At 50.6% G+C, this 22134-nt stretch overlaps 1 long non-coding RNA gene across 1 annotated transcript; it reads left to right on the top strand.

The window, feature by feature from the left end:
• Nucleotides 1–11254: 11254 nt before the first annotated feature.
• Nucleotides 11255–21658, top strand: LOC147117327 (uncharacterized). Its single transcript, XR_015078286.1, has 2 exons — nucleotides 11255–11851; nucleotides 21075–21658. It is a non-coding gene; the product is annotated as an uncharacterized LOC147117327 (long non-coding RNA).
• Nucleotides 21659–22134: the final 476 nt, after the last annotated feature.

Raw genomic sequence — 22134 nt, 5'->3', positions numbered from 1 at the left:
TAATCTCCGTATCTCGTAGGGGAATATGTTGGAATAACCTTTTGTAATCTTTCTTATTCATGACCATCAATGCCGATCCAGTGTCCAATTCCATCTTTACTTGGACTCCTGCTATCTGAAGAGTGACCCAAATTGTCTGGAGATCTGCATCCTTACCAACGTTGTGTACTCTTAAGCTACCCAGTTCATTACTGCTAGCGTCTGAATCTGACTTCTGTTCGTTCGAACTGGTCTTTGTCACCTTGTGCACCTTTATGTATTTTCCTTGCAGTGACTTTTTGTTGCTGGTCTTCTTTCCTGACTGGCATACTTTAGCTATGTGGCCAAGCCTGCCACACGTTCTGCATTCTTGGTTTTTAAACCAACACTGGCTCTGATCGTGTGTTGTCTTTCCACAACGATAACATTTTACAGTACTCAAACCCAATTTATTTGTACTGAGTTCCGGTGACCGTAGCTGCATTACTGCCGTGCCTCTCGCTGCGGCTTCGTGTGCTGCTGCCATAGTGACCGCTTTCTCAAGCGTCAGCTCATTCTCCTCGAGCAGTCGCTTTTGTGTATCTTCTTTTAATAATCCACACACAAATTTATCTCTTAGCGCGTCTGTTAGTCCCGTTCCAAACTGACAGTACTTTGCTAGCTTACACAATTCCATTAAATAGTCAGTATTGCTTTCATCCTTCAGCTGCCTTCTGCTGTAAAATTTAAATCGTTCCGCTAGCATCAGCGGCGTGGGGTTTAGATGATTTTTCAGGACAGTAACAATCTCCTCGAACGTCTTATCCGCCGGTTCATCTGGTGATAAAAGGTGTTTCAATTGCCCGTATGTCTTCGCACCCATTAAGTTCAATAAAGTTGGTGCTTTCTCTGCATCTGGGATTTTATTTGCTTTACAATAATTTTGTATGCGTTCTACATACATGGCCCAATCTTCGATGTCGCTATCAAAGGTATTAATGTTCCCATGTTTAGGCATCGTTGCAATTTATTTTATTTATTTATTTTTTTAAATTTTATCCCAAGATGGCAGCTTCCCGCTCTTGTCTTCGTCCTCCGCCTACAAAATGGCGGTTTTCCCGCGCTTGGCGGTCTTCACCCACTGGCTGCAATGGCGTTTGGCGTGCCACTGCTGCTCCCCTTTCCCAGCGGTTAGTAACTCCCCCGACGCTGTCTCCGCTTCACCGCGGCTCCCTCGGGCATTCGCGCTTCCCCGATGTCGCGCCTCGCAGCCCTTCTTGCAGCCCGGTTATTAGCACCGGCTGCATTCACCTTCACCGCGGCTCTCACGCCTTCAGTCGCCCCAGACACTGCGCCTTTTTGGCCCGAAAGCGGCCCGGCCCTTATCAGCAGCCGCGATCGATCTCCCTGCGCTGCGCCTTTCGGCCCGAATGCGGCCCGGCCCTTATCTCCGGTCGCGATCGATCTCACCGCCCTTATTCCTCCGTCTTCCTCCCCCCATCTGTACAGCCAACGCGGCCGACTTTCTGCTCGCGTCGCTGACCGGCTTACCCACCACCGAGGTAGCAAGAAGATAGCTGACTGCCGCTGATGGAGGCTTCGAGTTCAGGATGTCTTCTGCACTCCGGGTTCTCGATGCCTGCCGTGCGACGTGTCTTCCAGCAGGGTGATGAGGGTGGATGCCTCTCTTCGACGCCCATTCTGTGGACGAAGCCGCCGTGGATATAAACTGCCGCAGGGTAAGAATCGGACTCATCGCCACTGTTAAGTCTGTGTGTTCCAGTTGTATTAAGATTAATTACTGACACAAACTACAAGAATAAAGTTTCAACAGGTCTTTACTAGTTGGAGGTCAGGACTATACTAAATACAATATCACTACACAGTACTTATATACCGGTGGTCACCACCGGTATTACGTATACAGCAGCCAGAGAAAGTAGTACATCTCTTAAGGTGGAACAGGCTTAAGTTCTCTTAAGGTGGAACAGGTTACATACACCACATTTGGCACATTGCATCCAAAATTGGCTTAGTGGCAGGAGGCAGAGGGTGATGGTCGAAGGTTGTTTTTGTGACTGGAAGCCTGTGTCCAGTGGTGTACCGCAGGGATCGGTGCTGGGTCCTTTGCTGTTTGCAGTGTACATTAATGATTTAGATATGAATGTAGGAGGTATGATCAGTAAGTTCGCAGGTGACACGAAAATTGGTGGAGTGGTAAATAGCGAGGAGGGATACCTCAGGCTACAGGACGATGTAGATGGGTTGGCTAGATGGGCAGAACAGTGGCAAATGGAATTTAACCCTGAAAAGTGTGAGGTTGTGGCGGATCGCCACCTAAACGGGCATGAGGTGCCTTCAATAACCACAAAACTACAAGTTATAGGCCTAGAAATTCATTAAGGCGCTGCCAGCTTTGTGGCCAGTTACCGCCTAAAGAGGGCTTCTGCGCCAAAAATGAGTTTGCGCTGATATTCAGCGCAGCGGTATTGGCGGCGGTAGCCGTTAGCGCTGCGCCGGCACCGATGACATCATCGGTGTGCGCAGTGCCCCGGTTCCGCCCCGAAACCGGCCCGATCCCCATATTTAGTAGCGGCCGCCTCCTCCGAAGCGGCCGCAAACAGCGACCAGAAAACGGGGCCGTGCTGTAGCCTTAGTGGGGCGCTTTAAAGGGGAAGGTGCGGCCGGCCACTTTTTCGGCGGCCGCCTGCCCACACCTCCTTCCCCGGCCTCCTCCAGCATTGCCGGCTGCTTTCCGCGAACCCGGCACTTCTCCGTGGTGCCGGGCTCATTTGCCGGCACTCTCCAGCGGCGATCTCCCCGTTGCAGGCAGCTCCCCCTTAAGAGAAGGAGGAGGCCTGCAGTACCGCAGCCTGCCGCTCCGCAGCGGCTGGCGCAGCGGCGCCAAGAGCGCTGAAATTCAGTGTCAGCGCCCCAAGCGGAGGCGGGCACACCCTGGTATAGCGCCCGGTTCCGAATTGGGGCGCAAACACTGAATATCTGACGATCGCTAATGGCTCCCCGCCCAGCGCTAACTTTTGGGCGCGAGCGAGCTGGCCGCCCCAAAGTGAATTTCTAGGCCATAGACTTTAACAAGTTGGCTTTTAATCACTAAGATCAGAGCTAACATCTCAACACACTGACTGGCTCACAGGAATGAGTCATACAGATCCTGGGATCTTTAAGTAAGAGATGTCAGGGGCGGAGCCAAGAGCCAAGACCTGGAACCTTCCAGGTTAGTCAGGAAAGAGGAAGTGAAACTATACACCATGTGGGGGAGGGTAATATACATGAGTGCAAAACGAATACAGGCAAGACAAACAGATTTCATTACATTCACCCCTTCTTTAGATTTAGTCCATCGGGGTGATGTTTCTTAAAAGTTGGTATAAGTGAGTCTGTCAGGAGGTTTTGCGGTTCTCAGTGATCGGCGCAAAGCTGGTTGGGGTGCCTCTAGGGGAGTGGATTCTGGTTCCTCCGCTGTCCGGGCCTCCGCAGTGTCTTCCAGGTTATCTGCAGTGTCCTCCAGGTTAAAGTTGGGTATTGATACCTCTGGGCGTCCTGTCTCTTTTTGGTGTAGGTCTTCCTCGGGTAGTCTCTCATGGTTCTCTCCGCTCCCCGAGGGAGCAAGGTCTTTTATGGAAACAGTGTCCTCTCGCCCGTCAGGGTATTCGATATAGGCGTACTGAGGGTTTGCATGGAGGAGCTGTACCTTTTCCACATGGGGGTTCGTTTTATGGCCTCTCACGTGCTTCCGCAATAGTACTGTCCCCGGAGACGTCAGCCACGCAGGTAGAGATATGCCCGAGGTGGATTTCCGGGGGAAAACGAACATCTTTTCGTGAGGGGTAGCATTAGTGGCTGTACATAACAGAGACCTTATGGAGTGGAGCACGTCTGGGAGGACTTCCTGCCAGCCGGAGGTCGGAAGGCCTTTTGACTTTAAGGCTAACGTGACAGCCTTCCAAACAGTAGCATTCTCCCTTTCCACTTGCCCATTACCCCGGGGGTTGTAGCTAGTGGTTCTGCTAGTGGCTATCCCCTTTGAGAGCAAGAACTGGCGCAGTTCGTCACTCATAAATGACGTCCCCCTATCGCTGTGTATGTAGTTCGGCGTGCCAAACATGCAGAATAGATTACAGAGACACTTGATGACTGTGGCACTGGTCATGTCTGGGCAGGGAATGGCGAAGGGGAAGTGGGAATATTCATCGATGATATTGAGGAAGTATACGTTACGGTCGGCAGAGGGAAGGGGTCCCTTGAAGTCCAGACTTAGGCGCTCGAATGGCCGTGTGGCTTTGATAAGGTGTGCACGGTCAGGCCTGTAGAAACGAGGCTTGCATTCCGCACAGATGTGGCAGGCTCTGGTCATTGCCCTGACCTCCTCGATGGAGTGGGGCAGATTGCGGGACTTTATAAAATGGTATAGTCGGGTGACCCCTGGGTGACAGAGGTCGTTGTGGAGACCCTGTAATTTGTCCGTATGAATGCTGGCACACATTCCCCGCGATAGGGCGTCTGGGGGTTCATTAAGGGCTCCCGGCCTGTACATAATATCATAGTCGAACATGGATAGTTCGATCCTCCACCTGAGTATTTTGTCATTCTTGATTTTCCCCCTTTGTTTGTTATTAAACATGAAAGCCACCGACCGCTGGTCGGTGAGCAGGGTGAAACGTTTGCCGGCTAGGTAGTGTCTCCAGTGCCGCACTGCCTCCACTATAGCCTGTACCTCCTTCTCGACAGAAGAGTGCCTGATTTCAGGTCCCTGAAGGGTTCGGGAGAAGAAGGCCACAGGTCTCCCAGCCTGATTGAGGGTCGCAGCTAAGGCAAAGTCTGACGCATCGCTTTCGACTTGAAAGGGAATGCTTTCGTCCACTGCACACAGTGCAGCCCTTTCAATGTCCTGTTTGATACTGGTGAAAGCCTCCCGAGCTTCAGCTGATAGTGGGAAGGACGTTGATTTAATGAGGGGTCGGGCCTTATCAGAGTAATTGGGCACCCATTGGGCATAATACGAAAAAAATCCCAGGCACTTTTTTAAAGCTTTGGGATTGTGTGGCAGGGGCAGTTCCTTTAGGGGGCGTAATCGGTCAGGGTCCGGTCCAATTACCCCATCTTCCACCACACAGCCGAGGATACAGAGATGGGTTGTGTTGAAGACACATTTGTCTTCGTTGTAGGTTAGATTCAGCTTTAGGGCAGTTTTTAAAAATCTCGCAAGATTTAGATCGTGGTCTTGCTGGTTGTGCCCGCAGATAGTGACATTGTCCAGATAGGGGTAGGTAGCTTGTAGTTTATTCTCGTCAACCATGCGGTCCATCTCACGTTGGAAGACCGAGACCCCATTTGTTACCCCGAAGGGCACTCTGAGAAAATGGTAGAGGCATCCGTTCGCCTCAAAGGCGGTGTATGGGCGGTCCTCCGTTCTAATGGGGAGCTGGTGATATGCGGATTTGAGGTCGATAGTCAAGAAGACTCGGTATTGCGCAATCTGGTTGACCATTTCTGATATGCGGGGTAAAGGGTAGGCGTCCAGCTGGGTATAAATATTAACAGTCTGGCTGTAGTCAATTACCATCCGTTTCTTTTCACTATTTTTAACTATGACTACTTGGGCACGCCACGGACTGGTACTGCATTCAATAATGCCTTCCCGCAGGAGTCTGTCCACTTCCGCCTTGATAAAGTGTCTGTCTTCCAGACTGTACCGTCTACTTTTGGTCGCTATGGGCCTACAGTTCGGAGCGAGAATAGCGAATAAAGAGGGCGGGCTGATTTTTAAGGTTGATAGGCCACAGACTGTGAGTGGCGGCTGGGACCCGCCATATGCTAGCGTGACACTTTCGTGGTGGCACTGGAAGTCCAGGCCCAAGATTACATTAACACAGAGTTCTGGCATCACGAGGAGTTTAAAATCCTTGTAGTCCATGCCTTTTACAGTCAGTGTTACCACACAGTAGCCCAAAATGTCCGAAGTGTGGGGCTTAGCAGCCATAGCAATTCTGCTCCGTGTAGGGGTTACCGTTAATGAGTGCCGCCGTACCAGGCTAGGGTGGATAAAACTCTCGGTACTCCCACAGTCAATTAAACATTTCGTTAAATTCCCGTTTACCTGTATGTCCATCATAGATTTTGTCAACGGGTGTGGCCTGGATTGATCCACCGTGATCGAAGCCACTGTTGGGCCCTGGGCGGCCGTTGAGTCGGGAAAAGATGGCGGATCCCAAGATGGCAGCCCGCACGGCACGCACGAGGTGGTGACGGAGTTGTAAATCGGATTCCCCCTGCAGACTTTGCTAAAATGCCCCTTTTTCTTACATTTGAAGCATGTAGCGTCCTTCGCTGGGCATCGTTGTCTGGGGTGCTTGGCCTGGCCGCAGAAGTAGCATTTCGGGCCTCGAGACATTGCCGCTGTAGTAGGACTCCTGGGTGAACTTCTGTGTGGGGACTCCGGCAGTGTAGAGCTGGTCTGAGACCTGGATGGGGAAGATGGCTGATTCCAAGATGGCGGCCCGCTCGGCGCGCACGAGGCGGTGAGGGCCGCATGGCCGGAAGAATAAGAGTCAGAGTTTTTCTGGGCCACGTCCAGTGATCGCGCAGTGGCCACTGCCTTTTTTAAGTCCAGGACCTCCTTCTCCAGCAGTCTCTGCCGGATATAATTCGATTTGAGGCCCGTGATGAAGGAATCGCGGACCAATTCGTCAGAGTGCACGTTGGCCGTCACGGCCTTGCAGTTACAGTCCCGGACCAAGTCCTTTAGGCCCTGTAAGAAATCATCCATTGATTCCTCAGGTCGCTGCCTGCGTGTAGCCAGCAGATGTCTGGCGTACACTTCGTTTACTGGCCTCTGGTATTGGGCCTTCAGGATAGTGATGGCCTCCATGTAAGAGGTGGCATCCTGGATGAACGAATAAATCCGATGACTAACACGAGTAGTCAGTAGACTCAGTTTATCTACCTCGCTAGCAGATGAGGCCCTCGCGAAGAGTTCGAAGCATTTGAGCCAGTGTCCAAATTGATTTGATGCTTCAGCAGAATGTGGATCCAAGTCCAGACGCTCTGGTTTTAGGAGTCGATCCATCCTAGTATTCTTTAGTGATTAAAATTGATGTGCCTTCAATAACCACAAAACTAGAAGTTATAGACTTTAACAAGTTGGCTTTTAATCACTAAGATCAGAGCTAACATCTCAACACACCGACTGGCTCACAGGAATGAGTCATACAGATCCTGGGATCTTTAAGTAAGAGAAGTCAGGGGTGGAGCCAAGAGCCAAGACCTGGAACCTTCCAGGTTAGTCAGGAAAGAGGAAGTGAAACTATACACCGTGTGGGGGAGGGTAATATACATGAGTGCAAAACGAATACAGGCAAGACAAACAGATTTCATTACAGGGCACAATCCACTTTTCCGTCCGTGGACAATAAATCAGGCACCTTGCCTTTAAGAGGCATGCTGCCTTTAAGGCATATCAAAGGAGTGGGCGTCACCCTCAGTGTGTATATAAAAGCGTGGGCGTTGCCCTCATTGAGCTTCCGGTTTTAGCAGAGAGAGGAGCTGGAGCAGCCATCTCTCAAGAGAATGTAATAAAAAGTCATGTGTTTCTCAGATTGGTTCGGCCTCCATTCGTGTTCCGCGGCAGCCTCAACATTGGTGACCCCGATGCTCAGAACGTATTCCGAGCACTGCAATGGCGGACACGAACGCAGTTTCCGTGAAACTGCTGGAGTTTTTGGAAAACCAGCCCGAAGCCTGGTTCGTCCAAGCTGAGTCCCGATTCCGGCTGCGACACATTACCACAGATGGGACGAAGTATGACTACCTCGTCGCATCACTCAGTAGCTCCACAGTCACGAAGGTCTGGATAGCGCTGCAGAACTCACCAGAGGAGGGCAAATATGCACATCTTAAGGCCGCGCTCCTTAAAAAATTTACGAGTTCGACATACCAGCGAAACTGCCGCCTCCTCGACCTTCCAGGCCTCGGTGACGCCTCACCGTCAGACCTCCTCTCCCACATGCTCTCACTCACCGACGAGAGCCCACCCGGGTCCCTTTTCCGCATGCTGTTCATCCGCCAGCTACCTCCCAGCATCTGCCCAGCGATCGTGGCGTCCGGCCTCACGGACCTAGAAGCCCTGGCCGACGAGGCCGACAAGCTGCTGTCCGCTCACTCCAGCCGCGACGTCGCTCCGGACCTGGCAGCCACAGCCTGGGCGCGCCCCTCATTGGCCACCACATGGCCACAAGGCCCAGCCACGGGGCCTACGGGGCCTTCGCGCCCCACAAACCCGGGCTACTGTTACTACCACGCACGGTTTGGCGCCAGGGTACAACGGTGCACGCCTCCCTGCTCCTTCAAGTCCGCCCCCGTACCAGCCCCCGTGATGGCCGTAGGCCACGCGGGTTCCCTGCTGTACGTCACGGATGACAAAACCGGCCGCCGGTTCCTGTGCGACACTGGAGCTCAGCACAGCATTATTCCGGCCTCCGCCCTCGACATCCAAAAAGGCGAACGAGGACAGGCGCTGGCTGCCGCTAACGGTTCGGACATCTGGACGTACGGCACCCACACAGTCACCCTCGACCTTGCTGGTCGCTACTACCGGTGGGAGTTCATTACTGCCAAGGTACTCTCCCCCCTCATCGACGCAGATTTCCTGTGCACCACGGCCTACTGGTAGACATCCCTCGACACCGCCTCGTGGACATGAACACCATGTCCCCCATCCTGGGTGCCATGGCCCCCCGTCAACCCGCCGACATGGCGTCACAGTGCCACGCCCGGGCCACGGATGACTACTTGGCACTCCTGGCCGAATTTCCGGCCCTCACCAACCCGACCTTCGCTGCGGAGGTCGCCAAACACGGGGTGGAACACTTCATCCCCACTACAGGCCCCCCAGTGTACGCCCACGCCCGCAGGCTGGACCCGGCCAAACTGGAGATTGCGCGGACCGAGTTTGCCACTATGGAACAGCTCGGCATCATTTGCCGCTCCAACAGTCCCTGGGCCTCCCCACTCCACATCGCCCCCAAACCAGGCGGGGGTTGGCGCCCCTGTGGGGATTACCGCCGCCTCAACGACGCCACCACCCCTGATCGGTACCCTGTGCCGCACATTCAGGACTTCTCGGCTAGACTGGCTGGCTGCTCAGTCTTTTCTAAAGTCGACCTGGTGCGTGGCTACCACCAAGTCCCTGTCCACCCCGCGGACGTCCCCAAGACGGCCGTAATCACCCCCTTCGGGCTCTTCGAGTTCCTGCGGATGCCCTTCGGCCTCAAAAACGCGGCCCAGGCATTCCAACGGCTCATGGACTCGGTCCTTCGGGACCTGAAGTTCCTGTTCCTCTACCTGGACGACATCCTGGTAGCCAGTTCCTCCAAGCAGGAACACCTCGAACATCTTCGCATCCTGTTCGGGCGCCTCAGCGACCACGGGCTCATTCTCAGCCCAGCCAAGTGCCAGTTCGGCCTGGACAAGATCGATTTCCTCGGCCACCACATTACCCATGCTGGGGCCATTCCCCTGCCCACCAAGGTGCAGGCCGTCCAGCAATTTCCCCACCCCACCACCATCAAAGGACTCCAGGAGTTCCTCGGGATGGTGAACTTCTACAACCGCTTCAATCCCAAAGCGGCGTCCCTCATGAGGCCTCCATATGAAGCCCTCCGGGGCAGGAGTGGTAAGATGGTGGTCGAATGGACGGCAGACGTATCAGCCGCCTTCAACTCCACCAAGACCGCGCTCGCCGACGCCACCCTGCTCGCGCACCCACGGCCCAATGCCAGAGTAGCGCTCACCACGGACGCCTCCGACCACGCAGTCGGCGCCATGTATGAGCAGTGGGTCGACGGCGCCTGGCAACCACTTGCCTTCTTCAGCCGCCAACTACGCCCCCCGGAGGTCAAGTACAGCACCTTCGACTGTGAGCTTCTCGCGCTGTTCCTGGCGGTCCGCCATTTTCGGTTTTTGCTGGAGGGTCACCCCTTCACTGCGTTTGTCGACCACCAACCCTTGACATTCGCAATGGCAAAGACAACCGACCCCTGGTCCGCCAGGCAGCAGCGCCAGCTCGCGGCAGTGTCCGAGTTCACCACGGACATCCAACATGTCTCTGGCCAAGACAACGTGGTAGCCGACTGCCACTCCCGTCCCGCCATCCACGCCGCACACCTGGCAGTCGACTACGCTCAACTCGCAGCAGACCAGCTCACGGACCCTGATCTGCTCTCTGCACCTACCAACCTACCAGGGCTACGTCTGTCCGATGTCGCCTGCGGACCGACCGCAGTCACGGTCAAGTGCGACATATCTCTATCTCAACCTCGGCCCGTCATCCCAGCGTCCTGGCGCCACCGGGTATTCGAGATTCTCCACAACCTCTCCCACCCCGGCGCCCGCACACCCATCAAATTGGTAGCCAACCGCTTTGTCTGGCGCGGCCTTCGCAAGGATGTGCGTACTTGGGCCAACTCCTGCCTAGCCTGCCAACGGGCCAAGGTGCAGCAACACACGAAAGCACCCCTCGAGGAGTTCACCGTCCCTTCACGTAGATTCGACCACATCCACATGGACATCGTCGGGCCCCTGCCGCCATCGCAAGGCCACACGCACTTGCTGACAATCGTCGACCGCACCACGCGCTGGCCCGAGGCAATTCCACTGACCTCTACCACCACCGCCGACATCACCAGAGCCTTCGTCAGCACCTGTGTCGCACGGTTCGGCGTCCCCTCCGACATGACGTCGGACAGAGGTCCGCAATTTACCTCTGAACTTTGGACTGCCATCGCACGCAATCTCGGGGTGACCATTCACTGCACCACAGCGTACCACCCCCAAGCCAACGGACTGTGTGAGCGGTTCCACAGATCCTTGAAGGCATCTCTTCGAGCCAGCCTCCAGGACGGCGCCTGGACCGACCGACTCCCGTGGGTCCTCCTCGGCCTGCGCTCTGCGGTTAAAGAAGATCTCCACGCATCGGCAGCAGAGCTGGTGTACGGCCAGCTGCTGCGCGTACCCGGCGAGTTTCTGCCCACTGCCATGACACCCTGGTCAGCCGACCAGCAACGCCACGACTTCGCCTCACCGGCGCTACAGTTCGCCCCGGTGCCCATTGCCCGGCACGGCGAATCCGCCTCACATGTCCCGCTAAGCCTGCACCAGGCACGGTTCATTTTCGTCCGGCACGACGCTCATCGCGGACCTCTTCAACCCCCGTACGACGGGCCCTACAAAGTGCTACAGGCTGGGGACAAATTTTCGCCCTACAAGTGGGCGACAGGACTGAAAAAGTGTCGGTTGACCGACTTAAGCCAGCACACTCGGAGCCCGGTGAGCAGGTCCCAGTAGCTCGTCCACCGCCACGCGGCCGACCTGCCCTCAAGCCAGTACACTCGGCTGCTCCACGCCTGGCCGTTCCACGTCCACCAGCGTCCTACAAGAGCCGCTTCGGCCGGCCCATCAGACCGCCGCACCGTTTCGTCCATAGCGGATTCTGGGGGGAGCTGTGTGGCGGATCGCCACCTAAATGGGCGCAATCCACTTTTCCGTCCGTGGACAATAAATCAGGCACCTTGCCTTTAAGAGGCATGCTGCCTTTAAGGCATATCAAAGGAGTGGGCGTCACCCTCAGTGTGTATATAAAAGCGTGGGCGTCGCCCTCATTGAGCTTCCGGTTTTAGCAGAGAAAGGAGCTGGAGTAGCCGTCTCTCAAGAGAATGTAATAAAAAGTCATGTGTTTCTCAGATTGGTTCGGCCTCCATTCGTGTTCCGCGGCAGCCTCAACAAGGTGATGCATTTTGGGAGGACTAACAAGGCAAGGAAATACACAAAGAATGGTAGGACCCTAGGAAGGACAGAGGATCAGAGGGACCTTGGACAGGTAGATAAGCTGGTTTCAAAGGTATATGTGATACTTGCCTTCATTAGCCGAGGCATAGAATATAAGAGCAGGGAAATTATGATGGAGCTGTACAAAATGCTAGTTAGGCCACAGCTGGAATACTGTGTGCAGTTCTGGTTGCCACACTATAGGAAGGATGTGATTGCATTGGAGAGGGGGCAGAGGAGATTCACCAGGATGTTACCTGGGCTGGAGCGTTTCAGCTATGAAGCGAGACTGGACAGGCTGGGGTTGTTTTCCTTAGAGCAGAGAAGGCTGAGGGAGGACCTGATTGAGGTGTACAAATTATGAGGGGCATAGATAGGGTAGATAGAAAGGAACTTTTCCCCTTAGTAGAGGGGTCAATAACCAGGGGGCATAGTTTCAAGTTAAAGGGCAGGAGGTTTAGAGGGGATTTGAAGAAAAACTTTTTCACCCAGAGGGTGGTTGAAATCTGGAATTCACTGCCTGAAAGGGTGGTAGAGGCAGGAACCCTCATAACATTCAAGAAGCATTTAGATGAGCACTTGAAACACCATAGCATACAAGGCTATGGACCAAGTGCTGGAAAATGGGATTAGAATAGACTGGGCTTGATGGCCGGCGCGGACACGATGGGCTGAAGGGTCTCTTTCTGTGCTGTATAACTCTATGGCCTAGAAATTCAGTGGGCTGCGCCACCTGTTAGCGCCAAAGAGGGCACTTAGTGGGTTTTACACCACAGGCCACGCCTCCCGCTAAATTTAGCGAGACGCTAATGGTGGTGCTAGCCATTAGCGCTGCGCCGCTACCGATGATGTCATCGGTGTGCGCAGCGCCCCGCTACTGCCCCGATCGCGAAATTTGGTAGCGCCCCCTGCTTTAACGCCGGTCGCAATTTGCGACCGGTTCAGGGGGGCCTACCTGCGGCGGTAGAGGCGCTGAGGTGCGGGGCGCCATTTTTTTTGCTGGCCGCCTGCCAGCACCTCTCCACGCCGCCAGCCCTGGCCTCCCGAGCCCCCCCCCCCCCCCCCCACGGCGTGCCGGCTGTGTCCCAAGAGCCTGGCACTTCTCCTTGGTGCCGGGCTCTTTTGCCAGCACTCGTGCTCTTCCAGCGCACTGCAGCAGGCCCCTCCCCTTTAAGAAGGGGAGGAAGGCCTGCAGTACCGCAGCGCGCCGTGCCGCAGCGTGTGGTACTGCAGCACGTTGTGCTGCGAACTTCAGTTGCAGCGCCCCAAGTGGGATGCGGGGCGCCTCGAGTAGCGCCGCGCTTCCCTCTGGGGTGCGCAAACTGAATTTACGGTGGGGCGCTACTTCCGGCGCCCTGGCGAGGCTGGTGCCCCAAACGGGGCGCCAGTGAATTTCTAGGCCTATGACTCTATGACTATGACTCTCTGATCCCCTCATCCATGTCATTAATATAGATTGTAAATAGCTGAGGCCCAAGCACTGATCCTGACAGCACTCCATTAGTTACAACCTGCCAACCCAAAAATGACCTGTTTATTCCTACTCTCTGTTTTCTGTCCATTAACCAATCCTCTATCCGTGCTAATATATTACCTCCAATCCCATGAGCCCTAATCTTGTGTAGCAACCTTTTGTGTGGCACCTTATCGAATACCTTTTGAAAATCCAAATATACTACATCCATTGGTTCCCCTTTATCTAGCCTGCTAGTTGCAACCTCAGAAATCTCTAACAGATTTGTCTAAAGGTTTTGTGAGGGTAAATAAGGAAACATTGGGCCAGAAATTCAGATTGGAGGCTTCCCGCGGGCACAAGCCCCCGACCTGCACTTACATAGCGCGCCTGCCGTTGTGCTGTGGGACCCCGTGGGATTCCGATCCTGGGCCTCCTCCAGCTGCCAGTGTGCAGTGGTCGCGCATCCCCTGGGATCACATGGGCCATGGGGAGCCAATCGGAGCAGGGAATCTCCATTCATAGATTTGACAGGAAGTGCTGTCAAATCTATGAATAGAGATCGGCCCCAAAACCTAAGTAAAACTTCAAATACATTTTTTTTTAATCACATTTTTAAAATAACTATAAATTACATAAATTAACTATTTTAAACAAAAATTTACATTTTTGAAAAAGTTAAAGTTTTTAACGGGGCTAAAAATAAACTTACCTTTCTTTAAAGTATTTAAAAATGATAAACCTGTGGAAAAATGTTTTAATTTTACTTAATTAACCTCTTACCTTGTTAAAAGCAGGCCTTGTGACTGCTTTTTTCACGCGCAGCTGCTAGGGACTTACCCGCATGGAGAAACCTGTAAAAAAAAAAAAAAATTGGAAGTTCCAGGTCTGCGCGCTGCCTCTCCGGCGCACGCATTTGACCTCCGAACCCCTTCCTTCAAGGGAACGCAAGTTCCAGTTTCCAGTGCATGCGCAGTGCATGCGCGAAACCAGCACTTCCATTGGCCTTACGGGTGAGAACACAGCACGTACTCACCCATGGGGACCCGAATTTCTGGCCCATGTATCCAAAAGGGGGCATAGAAATTTAAGAGGAAGTTAGAATAGAAAATGGAATGTTTTACTACAAGAGGCTATTGAGGCAGAGATTATAACATAATGGGGCAGTAATTCCTCCCCAAACGTGTGAGTACGGAAGGGGTACTCACGCATCTGGCCGGAGGAAATGCCGGTTTTCAGCATGCGCAGCGCATGCGCTGAAAACCGGCATTTCCTCTCCTGTAACCCAAGAGTTGAAGAGGCTAGCGCGTACGCTGTAGGGGGCAGCGCGTGCGTCTTGGATTTCCTCTGTTTTGGGGGATTTGCGCATGTCTAAAGGCCTCCGGTCTTTACGCTTGTAAAAAGCACACGTAAGTATTTATTTTTACAGGTAAGTGGTGTTTTAGTGTAATTTAGAATTTTTTTTTGCACAGGTTTATTATTTTAAAGAATCTACAATAAGGTAAGTTTAGTTTTAGACCCTTTTTATTAAAAATTAATTTTTTTCAAAAAAAAATTTTTGTTTAAATTATTTTTTTAAACTTATTTATACTTAATTTAATGATTGGGATGTTTTTTAAACTTTTATTTAAAGTGTAAATAGTGTTTTGGGCCCCCGTAGTTTTCATGAGTTTGACAGTTCTTACTCTCAAACTCATGAATGAACCTTCCCCTCCCCTGATTGGTTGTACAGTGCTCACCTGATCCCAGCCGGCACATCGCACTATCTACGCCGCTGGATCAGGTAAGCACTGCGCGCTGACATCTGAACCGGGCCTGTGACAGGAAATGCAAGCAGGCCCGGGCTTCAGATGTCCGCGCGCAGGGTAAGTGCAGATCGGGGGCTTGCACGTGCGGCAAGCCCCCGACACCAAGTTCTGGGCCAATATAAAATGAAATTTAATTAACATGAGAAGGAAAAATATAAACAGATACAAAGAAAGGGCAGGGAAGAGGAATTAGAGCACATGACTCCAGTTGAAGGTCTAGCATGAATGCAATGTCTGAATGGCCTTCTTTTGTGCTGTAAAATCTTTGATTCTATGATTCCCCCAAGATATCAATGGCTGAAGGACAAATAACAGAAAAAACAGCAGAGGCGAAACCCTGTGCAAGCTGTGTTAATTTTCTCAGGGTGCAGTGCTACTGAACTTCCCTTCCAAAACCACTAGTGAGACCAGGCATTACTGTGGGAAAGGTTTCACAGCTTGTGGCAGTTTCAGTACAAAGCTGCTGTGTTGTGACAGCTGTCAGCCAACCCTTATCAAATCAAATCAAATCAAATCAACTTTTATTGTCATTGTTAGTGCACAAGTGCAGTACAACGAAATGTAGGCTTGCGGCTCCCGAGAGTGTACATTTAGATTAAGACATTTAAACATTCAACATACATTTGGCTTGTAATACATTAACATAAACATAACCATAATAAAGTGCATTGGCAGATGTGCAGGCTTTAGAGTTTATTTGTGGAGTTCAGTAGGATGACAGCCCTGGGAAAGAAGCTGTTCCTAAATCTGGTCGTACGGGTGCGAATGCATCTGTAGCGTCTCCCAGATGGCAGGAGGGCGAACAGACTGTGGCTGGGGTGGGTAGGGTCTTTGATGATGGACCGTGACCTCCGTAAACAGCGTTTCTGGTATATGTGCTCTATGGTCGGTAGCCGGGTGCCGGTAATGCGTTGGGCAGTTTTGACTACCCGCTGCAGGGCTTTCTGGTCATAGTAGCTACAGCTGCCATACCATACTGTGATACAGTTCGTCAGGATGCTCTCTATTGTGCAGCGGTAAAAGTTAGAGAGGATCAGGGGACAGGTTCCATCCCTTCAGCCTCCTTAGGAAATATAGGCGCTACTGGGCCTTCTTCACCAGAGAGGAGGTATTGAGGGACCAGGAGAGGTCTTCCGTGATGTGAACTCCGAGGAACTTAAAGCTGTCCACCCTTTCCACCACAGCCCCGTTGATGTGGATGGGGGTGTGACTTCTGCCTTTAGACTTCCTGAAGTCCACAATGATTTCTTTGGTTTTCTTGATGTTAAGGGCCAGGTTGTTATCGGTGCACCACTTCACGAGATGCTGGACCTCCTCCCTGTAGGCTGACTCATCGTTGTTGGTGATCTGGCCTACTACCGTGGTATCATCCGCAAACTTGATGATGGTGTTGGAACCATGAACAGCCACACAGTCGTGGGTGAAGAGGGAGTAGAGGAGGGGGCTCAGCACACATCCTTGTGGGGCCCCCGTGTTCAGGGTCGGTGGGGGGGGAGGTTTGGTTACCTAATTTGACAGACTGGGGTCTGTTTGTTAGGAAGTCCAGGGTCCAGTTGCAGAGGGAAGTGTTCAGGCCAAGAGTTTGGAGTTTGGTGGCCAGCTTGTTGGGGACGATAGTGTTGAATGCTGAGCTGTAGTCTATGAACAGCATTCTGATGTATGTCTCGTTACCATCTAAGTGATTCAGTGCCGAGTGTAGAGCAGTTGTGATTGCATCCTCCGTTGATCTGTTTGCACAATAGGCAAACTGGTGTTGGTCAAGAGAGGCGGGAACACTGGCTTTGATGTGAGCCAGGACCAGTCTCTCGAAACATTTCATTATGATGGGTGTGAGTGCGACAGGTCGATAGTCGTTCAGGCACGTCACAGCCGTTTGTTTTGGCACAGGAATAATGGTAGCGGTCTTGAAGCATGTAGGGACTACTGCCTGGGCCAATGACAGATTGAAGATGGCGGTGAAGACATCAGCCAGCTGATCAGCACATTCCTTGAGTACCCGTCCAGGGATGCTATCCGGTCCAGCAGCCTTTCGTGTGTTCACTCCGCGTAGAACACCCCTTACATCGGAGGTCGACAGAGTGAGCACCTGGTCTTCCGGGGGTGGCAAGGCTTTGGTAGCCGGCTCCCTGTTGTCCCTGTCGAAGCAAGCGTAGAAGTTGTTAAGCTCCTCCGGAAGGGAGGCATCGCTAACCGGCGGGCTGGTGTTTTTGCCCTTGTAGTCAGTGATGGACTGGATGCCTTGCCACATGCGCCGGGGGTCCGACTCAACCACCCACCCCCCCCCCCAATAACAACCCTCAGTGCAACCTGCCATGTATGTGTGATTGTGCCCTTGCCATAATCCATCATCACAGCTGTTAGTGGAGCCGTAATGAAAGCTGTCAACCAAGCCCTGGATTGTAACACCCAGGGTTGAATGAAACTAGGACTGGTTTACCTGTTGGCTGAGGGCTGTTGTGGCTGTTTGAGCTGAAGAATGGTGATGTGATTGGGCTGAAGGCTGAGAATGAGATTGAACTGAGGGCTCGCAGTGGAGGTGAACTGAGGGCTGGTAATGGAGCCCAGGCGAAGGCTACACACATTCACATGGAGGAGAATGCATACGTCCTTTGCAGTCAATCAAGACGTACAAACATTTCCTAATGAATTTTCTATCCATTTTGCTGACTGTACCAGTGAATTTGCAGAATCTGTCACTTTACTACTAGTGAAGCAGCTCCTTTAGCCACTTGAGAAGCGTGAGCAGGTGAAAGCAGGTGCACCCTGATTGGCGACATTCGGCTGACGCATCTAAACATTTCATTAATCATGAAGCCAACAGGTGGAAAACAGCCAAAAAGTATCGGATTCTCCTTCTGGATGTTATTCACAACCAAATTTCGGATGTAAGCTACGAATTTTCTTAAAAGAGGAAATTGTGGGCCACAGTGTGTATGAGTAGTTGAAATACAGTGACCTCATGGTGTAAACCATTGTACAATGTAGGCTTGATTTTGGAAAAAATCTTTAAAACTGCATCTTTAAAGATGATTTCCCCCATCCGGAAAGTGCTGATCTGTAAATAATGAAAGCGGGGGATAAAAATACGCGAAGAGATTGTTATGTATTTGTTAATGTTGAACATTTTTGTGCGGAGATAGCCAATGCTTTCCTCGGGATAGAATTGAAGGAGGGTAATATTGTCATCTAGTCAGTCTTAACCAAGGGGAACAGCTATCCAAGGGCTACATTATGTGTGTAAAATTAAGAAAAAATGAATTTACCAAATGGCCATTGTAAACCAATGACAGTTTAGCTAAGTAATTCCCCTTTAACTGTTCAAAAACAGGATAATAAACCCCCAAACTCTGTGGGCCAGATTATCTGAAACAGGACTTCTGTTTTCTTTTTTTCTGCTTATGCCTCTGTGTAGCGCCTTAAAGGCTCTATATAAATGTAAGTTGTTCTGAAAGAAATGGGTGATCAACCAGAGTCCAAACGCCAATTGTGGCCTCGACACTGAAACCCTACCTGAACCTACAGCAAAGTGTGAAGTACATGGCCTGCTTGTGTATTGTCTTGCTGGGTGAGCCTATATTACTTCTGAGAACACACATATACTGTAAATTACCCTGTCAGCTAACTAGACATTGCATTCTTCTGTAATATATTGTACAATGGCACTTACTTGTAAAGTTGTGCACCTTAACATGTAATGTCATGTAATGTAATCAGTCTTCATGCCTCAACTCTGCACTCTATACATTCATGCATTTCTGCCGAGACTTTCATTTGATTGCAGCAAATGCAGCTGTGCAGTAGGATAGGGTTGCCAACTACGGTTGAACGTATTACAAAGTATTTACAGCACAGAAACAGGCCATTCGGCCCCAAGGGTCTATGCTGGTATTCTGGGAGGTTTCTGCTGATGCAAGGCCCAGTCCATTTTGGGGTCTTCCCTCATTAAGTAAGGGCCAGTGGGCTGTGGGTGGAAAACGAGCATCCCGAGGCAGTCTGCTGGCTCCGGGACATCGCAATAATGGGCGGTCCATCCGGCCTCCGGGTCTAGAAAATGCTAGATCTGTGGGGGATGTGGGGGAGGGGGAATCCGTTCTCGAGGTGAGGGGAGGGGGGAACCCTGTGCAGCAGAGTCCCAGGTTGTTTTTTATATGAACAGTGGTGGAGTACTCCTGCCCCGCCCCCTAACCCCCCCCGCCCCCCCACCCCCTCCCCCGCCCCCCCCCCCCCCCACAACAATAAATAAAAACTTACCTTCAGGGCTCCTCTTCGGTTAGACCCCAGCCAAAACTGCGCAGAGTGTACATGGCGCACGCTCTGCCCGCTACTGTTCTAAAATAGCAACAGGAATCCTATGAACCTCATAGGACTCTGACTTGCATATAAAAGGGCCTCCTGCCTGACTCCTGGGCACCTGGGAAGATAGGGTCAGCCACACCGTTGGCGAAGGTGGAGCAGCAAATCATCCCCCACCATTTTCAGGGCTCCACTGCCCCCATTTCCGCCAGGCAGGAAGCTTCGTAATCTCCCCCCAACCCCCCACCCCATGATATCATTAAGTGCGTTAATCTCCTAGTTTGCTCGCAGCAGTGTTCAGGAGATTAATCTTTAATTCTTAGAGACTCCAGGACAATCTGAGAGGCTTGGCAACCCTACTGTAGGAGAGGGCCAAATTTGTGAATCAAACACCCACAAATTCACTATTCTTTGTGTACTGGTTAAACGTGTCTATGTAAATTCCTGTGTGCGCTATTTAAACAAAACCATTAACCTGTTTATTTTAAATGGAGCATCTAATTCATTAAATAGCACACATAGGAATTTTACATGTTAACGAGTTTGTTAAATATTATCCCAATTCCATCTATTTCTCTAGTATAGTCTATGTGAAACAAAAGATTGCAAATATCTTGAGTGGATTGATATCTGAAAAACACATTTTTTTCTCAGCAAAATAAATCAATAAATCATAAAAATTATGTCATTCCATAACATGCCTAAAACCAAGGTCCAATGCTCCATCCATATTGAAGTCCCATTGCGAAACTCGTTAGTATAAATCTATGGCTGTTCCTTGTTAGTCACTAAAGGGAGATTTCAAAAAGCATGCATTACATGAATAATACATTTGTGGTCTGATGACAACTTTTAGATTGACAGGTAAGAACGTCAAAAGATATCTCTGAGTCATTGCCAGCCATTCTGTTCCAGTGCCCCCACACAAGTTTAGCTGACAAGCAACTTACTGTCATAAAAAGATTGATTTGTTTTTGCTGATATGCTACTTAAGCTTTCTTCGTTGTTTGCTGATTACACATAATTACAGTAAGTACCTAGTCTACCTTACCCAAGTGCAATTATAATTCCATTTACAATCCTGAGCACTCGCAAATTATATGCTCATTTGCACACCTGTTATTATTGTGCAGCGAATCGTGAAATTCATTAGTCCTACCACTGACAGATACACGAATAATAATGGCCCGGATTTTGCCGTCGTAATGATGGGGAAACCGTCAGCGTTCGCCGTCATTACCCCTCTGAAACTGACCGTAACTTCAGGATTTAGTGCATACGCATCTAAACGCAGAAATCCTGAAGTTGTGGTCAGTCATTCCCTGCTCCGCCACAGGCTGCGCTGTGGAACTCCCCATAGCTGGCAATCAGTGAAATCACTTGAACTGACGAAAACGTCCCCTTTTCCGCTCTAATATCGCTGTCAAACACCCCATAAAAGTTAAACCTTGTTGAAAGAGGTGTAACTGATGTTTTAATGACGTATTGACTGCTGAACAACCATTCTGGCCCTGAAAAAATAATTTTATATTTGTGGAATGTCAAATTTCTCCATTATGATAAAAATTACTAGATTTTTAAAATAATAAAAAATGTTTTTTTTAAAGTTTGTTTATGATATTTTAGCTTCTATGTTAACCCCGTGTGTATGCCTTCATCTTTATTTCACTCTCTGTAAAATGTTTAAAAAATGAATGATAATCAGTGCTTTTTATTTCCAGGTTTTCTGTCTGTGTGAATTCTTCAGTGTGATTGGTTGATTAGACAGCTTGATGACATCATTGCTGCTGTACATTGGAGACCCCCTTTTGACAGCGCTACAATCAAATTAAGGTCGAGAAAGCTAAAGTTTTCACCACAGAGATCGCGGGCCAACATATTTTGAGTCATTCTACCGCCTTCTTAACAACTTCATTTTATGAATTGTTTTTCAGATTTGACATAACACCCAGTATTAGATTTGCTGTCTGCAGAGCCAATGTGGAACTTGCTACCTCAGGGAGTAGTTGAAGGGGAGTGTAGACAAGCATATGAGGGAAAAGGGAATAGAGGGTTATGCTGATAGATTTAGATGAGGAAAGACGGGAGGAGGCTCGTGTGGAGCATAAATACTGGCATGGACTGGTTGGGCCAAATGGCCTGTTTCTGTGCCATATATCCTATGTAATCCTATGTAATTACCTGCCTTCTCCATTTACATCTTTGAAATGACTGTATTGAGACTGCTTTTACAGTCTCACGTTTTCACTGAAAAACGTATTTCCTTTTTAGGATGTGAGCTGTGAATATAAACTTTTTAACAGTTTCTTTCGTTTTTGTATAAGCTCTTTATTGCTGGCAGTAAGTTCATAGAATACACAAATAGATCAAAATATTGATCTAATTTTACAATTTCTTTTTTATTCAGCTTTGGGGTGTGGGCATCACTGGCAAGGCCGGCATTTATTGTCTAATCCCTAGTTGCCCTGGAGGAGAGCTGGGTTTGGGTGCGGGTGAGGGTTTAAAACCGGCAAAAATGTCAGTGCATCGGGAAGCCAGCTCCAACCCGCCAACGTCCACGTTTAAGTGGAGGGCGTTAGGCTGCTTGTGCGCAACCCCCTCAGGAGATACGGTTTGCCTAGTAACATAAGCTAGTCGCTCAATTGGAGCGATATTTTAACTGACTTTTAAATTTAACGGTGCATCCAAGGGTTTCCCAGGCTTCTTGAAACTCGCCAGTGATGGCAAGGTGAGAACACAGCAGCAATTGAGGGGCTGAATCAAACTCGATGGAAATACTGC

The sequence above is a fragment of the Somniosus microcephalus genome, chromosome 5 (genome assembly GCF_052327205.1).
Source record: "Somniosus microcephalus isolate GS21.2 chromosome 5, FLI_Smic_1.0, whole genome shotgun sequence".
NCBI lineage: Eukaryota > Metazoa > Chordata > Chondrichthyes > Squaliformes > Somniosidae > Somniosus > Somniosus microcephalus.
This window is presented reverse-complemented; position numbering and strand designations above follow the sequence as displayed.